Source organism: Pyrgilauda ruficollis, unplaced genomic scaffold, assembly GCF_017590135.1.
Source record: "Pyrgilauda ruficollis isolate IOZ18807 unplaced genomic scaffold, ASM1759013v1 scaffold1, whole genome shotgun sequence".
Classification (NCBI taxonomy): domain Eukaryota; kingdom Metazoa; phylum Chordata; class Aves; order Passeriformes; family Passeridae; genus Pyrgilauda; species Pyrgilauda ruficollis.
In genome coordinates, this window is record NW_024508100.1 from 5,990,695 (window position 1) to 5,997,154 (window position 6,460).

The following is a 6,460-nucleotide window of genomic DNA, read 5'->3' on the forward strand; positions in this document are numbered from 1 at the left end:
AACATGCCCACTGACACCTGCTCCCTTTTCCTCAGTGGGCTTTCACATGTGTCTAAATGATTTCATAAAGCCACAGGATAGATTTTGCTTTAGTCCTGTCATTTGGATTAAATCTGACTTCCTCTGTGTTTACTCCAGCCATACTCATGAACGAGCTACATTCATGATGAGTGTCCAAGGTTGTGATCTTCGGGAAATTTCATCTCATTTGTTCTCCAGCAGAAATTGGTTAAATCTGAAGCTGTAGATGGAAAATGCACTTCTGCTCTGCTAAAGCGCCAGACTAGTGCCTGGTCACTTAGGATCCACTTATGATCTGCCTTCATTCTGGCCAAGAAATGTCTCACTTCTCCTTTTACCATGCAATAGGGTGTCCCAAAGCACATGCTTCTGGCTTTTTTCTTCACAACCCTGCCTTCCTACACTTCTTGCCCTCCAAGCTTCACATCATAGATCCCTAACCCTGAGCAAACCAACATGAACAGCCCAACAGCTGCTGGCAGCCTGCTGGGGTAAGCAGGTACACAGAACAAGGCAGGATCTGTCTGCACAACTTTCCTGCTCTTTCACAGTCACTGAAACCTTTGCCCCAAATGAACACTTCTTGAAAAAATAGTGAACTATATATAGACCTAGGCAAGTTATGCAATTATAGAAAAATTAATGAGGTATGGTTACAGGTTGTATGACCAGCTCAGAGAATTAAATCATAACCAGATCTACCACAAGTTAATGAAGTGTGAAGACATCTAGGCTGGATTTTGCTTTAATGTTTTCATTGTCCCATTTTGCCATTTATTCAAAAGTGCCTATCAGAGTGCTGTAGCTGACTTTCAAAAGATGCTTTTGGTGCTGCATGACAGTTCTCTATATAAAGTTATGTAAAAATTCATATATGCACCTATAAAACACAGGTGGTAACTCAAACACAAGTAATTTTTATCCCTTCTCTCACAAAAGAACATTTTAATTAACATATTTGGTTGACACTAGAAAAACTGCCTATCAGACTTGATGACCTAGTTATAAATTATTAAAAATACAGGCCTGCCAAAGGCCAAACTCACTTTGCCAGATATCTGTTTTTCCATTTATACAGCTGATCTTTTCCTTGAAGTAATGGCAGTAGCTAACACCATTATTTTCATTACTGTACCAGGATTATATGTAATGCATTCCAATTTTCACACTTTGAAATTAAATACTTTTCTGCATATATTTTGTAAATAATAGTGTGTCCTGTGTGTGAAGATGTAAATATTTTGGTATTAATGATGATTTGGTTCCAAAGGAGGTTGTTTAAATTGCATTGTTCTGTGAATCCAAAGCCAGTTGTTATTTTTAGATCAGGATTACCCTTAATCCCAGAAATGAAATTCAGTGTTCAGATTATTCATTTTTTTCCCATAAACTCCTATCCACAAGCAAAAATATCATCCTGCACAAAACTGAGGAAGAAAACATACTCTGACTGGAATTATTAGAATTCAGTTGAATTGTAGAAGAGATACTGATAAAATTTTTCATCTCTTCTGCATCAGCTTCTGTTGGTAAGAGTAACATATATGCAGGTCTGTGAATGAATTTAGAAATCTTGGAACTCTAAGAGCAAGTGGGACACCTGAACAAAACAAAATGGATATAATCTGTTTAAGAAGATTCAGTCACAGAGCCTAAGCCAAGGGAACAGAATCGGAATGAGTGAAAGAAAAGCAAAACAGGTATGTCCATAAGTATGTTTTCTCTGGGTTCTTTCAAGATGAGCAGAACAAAAACTCAAACCTCAAACATTTTTAGCAGTCACGTTCTCCTCTACAAATTTCTTTTCCATTTTTAATGTTTGCCTTAACCACCAAATGTCAACCCATGTGGCTTTGTGTAAGTACTGAGAACAAAATAGTAAACTTTCCCATAGCTGGGCCCCTTGTCTACCTTTTGAATGTTTATCTGGCACCTAAATGTATCCTAACTGACACAAATTTGGTCCCAAGTGAGAAAGATTTCATAGGAATTTATATTGAATTCCTGTACTTTTATTATTTGCCTTTATCTTGTAAATACCCCAAGACACATAAGCAAAGCTACAGTATAATTATCCTATTTATTATGTTGATGCTTTCTCAATTGTTGTTTCACCACAAATTAAAGCAGATTTAATGGCACAGAACCAGAGAAAAACATTAATCTAATATAAAACAGCTTTAGAGAATACTGAACTGCAGTGCTTGAGTCACTCTCATTATTAGAGTTTTCTTCATAAACCTATGATGCTATAAGTATAACGGCAAATTAGCAACTTACCATTTGTTGATAGCAACAAATGCAAGATTAAAGTCTTCAAGAGTAAAGATCTAGCACTCACCATATAAACTTTGTCATCTCTAACTAGTTCTTACAATCTATTTTTATGTGCAAACTATGTGTACTGACTAAGAAATTTATTTATAATTTAGAAAAAAACTATTTTTCTCATGCTTTTTGAATCTTCACCAAAAAATTCATATTTGGTCCAGGATGTTGGCCATAAAGCTTACTAATCTTCCTTTTCTTCTGAGCCCAGAGCCAACCTCTACTCAAAACCATGTGGTCAAGTTGTGGCTCTCTCCACTGCTCAGGGGGCTCAGTTTCCAAGGCAGCAGAGAGGAGCAGCAGATGCTGGACAGCTGAACACCTTGCATCCTCTGGTGTCCTCCCTGCCCATGGCCTGAGCTCCCTGGACATGGGGAGCATGTCCAAGGGCTCTGAGTGCTGCCCCACGCCCCAGCCAGGCTTGCGAGGCTCAGGAGGTCACTCCACCTTCCCTGGCCCTTCTCAGGGCACAGCAGGCAGGCAAGGACATCAAAGTATCCAACAGCTGTTGGACATCAGGGGAAATGAGACACTATTTTTCCACCTTTATCATGCCTTTCTGTGTGTTGCTGTTTCCTTTTTGCTGAGTGTTTTCAAAGCCCAGCTAATCAGAAGAAAAACATATAGCTTGAGATTTTCCATGTAGGCTGAGGGTTGTTTTTCTCCCTTGCCTTTTTTAAGGCACATTGTGGATGACAGGAACACCAATTCATTCCCTTTTAAAGGGTGTTGAAGGAGAAAACCAATAACAGCCACTGAACCAGATTCTCTCTCTCCCTCTAAAGATATATTTCTGAGACTAGGAGCTGATATACAAAAATGGGCTTTATTCAAATTAGCTGCCTAAAACCTGTATGCAATACAATATTTTTTTCATTCATCATCTTCTCTCTAGGAGCCTCAGGAAAACGTACTAATGACTTACTAAGGACCTGTCTTGCAACTATACTGCCCTAAATTAATCTAGGTCATTTTCCCAAACTGACACTAGAGTAATTATTTTATTCCTTCCTTCCAGTTCCGATTAACATTTCACATCTTCTGTATTAGGCTAAAAACATCTTAAAGCCAAGATCACAACAAACTTTTTCTTTAGAGAGTAAATCACACACTTGATCTCTATGAAATTGAGTCACAGGCATGAATGTAAGAAAAAAAATCCATATTAGGTTCTGTATAGGCAACAATTATGTATTCCACATAAAGGTAAGCAAATCTATAATCAAGGTAAACAAACTTAGCAATCCAAGTGCTTTCCAAAAAGAGAAGATTGACTCCTTTATCACAGAAGTAACTTGAGTTTAGTTAGCAATTCTCAGTAAACAATGTTGCAATAGATAGAATTGTTCCTAGCTCGTCTACAAACAAAAAAGCCCTAGCAAGCTTCAGAGATTCAGTAGATGCCTTTAAAAGCTTTAGTCCTCTCTATGATTAATTTTCTTTATATCTCAGTAGCACTGAAATATATTTTCCATTCTCAGCACATCTCTAAAAGCACCGTACACTCAAAATTTCCAAGTTTAGATATGGAAAATTGGAGAATAAAATCCACAATCTCATAACCGCTTAAAAATAAGCATAAACTCTAGGAATGCTTTAAAATAAAAATCAGATCACTGTTAGAAAACTATAAAAGGCATCTGTGAATCTCAGTACTTCATTCTGAGTGCTAGATGTGACAGAACTTGGCCTGTGGCAGATAATGCAGAGGAATAAAGTAGGAGCTGTTGCTACTGAATTGCAGCTCAGCTGACACCACACCACCTAGAAGAGGGAAACAGCAGCACAGAAAATCCCAGCAGGTTCCCATAACTGTGACAGATCACATTTACACATTTTCCAGTGATTTCATTATGGATGCACCAAAGAACAGAACACTACCAAAATTACCTGTTTAACTGGCTGCAATTCCAATGCATTGACAATAAAATTGTCAAATACCACAGTCAAATACCTGACCACAAGAACCTGAAGTAGAGCAAAAGGGGGAGATGGAGACAGAGACCACAGGACTTCCCCTACCTTTTCCAGGCCTGATCCACTGTAACATGCTGGTAAAGAGCAGGCAGATCCCTGCCTTCCTCAGCTCTGCTCAAAACTGACTCCAGCACAGCTCTTCCTGTTTGACCTTCTTATCTTTCCTGTTGATTGCACAGCCTGGCTTGGATGTGGCCAGTACAAAAAGTTGTCTATTAACCAATACTGTTAATTCCAAAACTTTTTTTAAAGAAAGAAACATTCCTGAGAATGGAGTTGAGCTACTAAAGTTCATTATGCAAAACAAAAACGTATCCAGTGTGCTGGAAGGCTCATCCACATACTCCAGCTTTTCAAAGCAATAATTCATTGTGGCATTTTGCATTGGTGGCTAAATCTCCAAGGGACACATCCAGGCCATTGTGTTAAAAAAGCATTGTTCAGAAAAAAGTTACAAACAGTCCTTCGGATAAAGTACAGGACTTTGTCACCCTTTTGCTTTTGATTGCAAAATTAGATTTCTTGCTATCATTACAACTGCAAAAAACACTGATGAAAAATTATTTGACAAAAAACTTACACCAATATGCTCAGGTTTAAATGCAGAAGTCTATTATTTAGCAGACCTATCAGGCACTATGCAGCATTAAATATCAGTTTAGGGAGTTGAGCAAGACTGTTGTGGAATGCACACAGAGTTTATCTTCTGTGTAACAAGACTGATCCACATGCCATGTCCTAAATGATCCACAAAAGCAAAGGGTTCAAGGTGATGGGCTGTCCCCACTGCACTGTTGCCCTCCTACAGCTCTTGCCAGCAGGAGTACCAAAACCAGACCCTTCAGATGCCTTTGAGACCTTAGCTGTGACTCCTGCCAGTCCATCTCAAGGAACATGCACTGGAGAGTTGTTTTTAAACATTAGAAATCAGGTATTAATTATAAATCATGCTCTCATTTACCTTACTTCATTCCATCACCGCACAAATACATCAATTAGCAATGCTACTTCACACTGATGGGGCAGTCTGTACCTGCAGTGTGTTGGGAACTCTCCATCTTCCCAGAAATTATGCATTTGGAAGGTACTCAAGTGATTGTGCAAATCACAACCAACCAATCATCCCAGAGGGAATTAATTTGCTATTGCACAATAACACAGTACACAAAGCATACCACTTCAGGAGTAATTAATTTATGTAGTAACTATGCCAACAGCATGAAATACCACCTTTCTGTCACCACTTTACTGATTAATTTTCCATAAGTTTCATAAATGTCTAAGTCTTTTCATTACATTTATTTTAGATGTATATTTAAAGATAATATTTGATTACATTTTATTACATCAGTTCTTCACTGGTATTTCTCCGTTTTTATGTGATTCAAAGTACATTTTAAAAAACCCTCAAAGAGTCATCTAAGCCTATATTTTTCCCAATGGATAATAATCTTTCAGTCTCTATTTCTGAGTCCCAATCATTGTAGAATCTACCACTGATTAGTATGTCCCTAAAGTCTTAAATGATACAACTAACTTTTATTTTAGAGTACTGAAATTAGTAGAGATGCAACTCACTTCAAGAAATACACAACAAAGTAGCACCAACTGAACTCCAGGCTCCTTAGCTCCCTTTTCCATACTATCATAAAATAGTTTGGGTTAGAAGGGACATTTAAAAGTTGTCTTATCCAACTCCTCCCTGCAATCTTCAAGATCAGAAATCTTCAGCTTCCTCTGTGAATTTAGTCTGAAGTCATGCTCCATGGTGTTTGATCACACCACAGCCAGTACTTCAATTCTTGGTGGTGTACGTGGACATGTAGTTTAGGTGGAAACGAGAAAAACAAAGTTTTCAGTTTTAAGGTAATGACATAAAAATTTGGCCCTGCAGTTCTTGTTGTCTTGTTGGAACAGTACTAATCTGCACTACAAAACTCTGGGTGAATAACCTCAGTGGACAGCTGCTCTCATGAAATAACTCCAGAGACCAACATATTGCAGCAAACAGGAAAAAAACAGAGGTAGCACAGATTGGTTTCCACATTAGTAATCACATCCCTTATACTACATTCTAATTACTATAAATTGTGCTACCTGTTTCAGGTTTCCTTTTGCTAAAAAATAGGGTTCA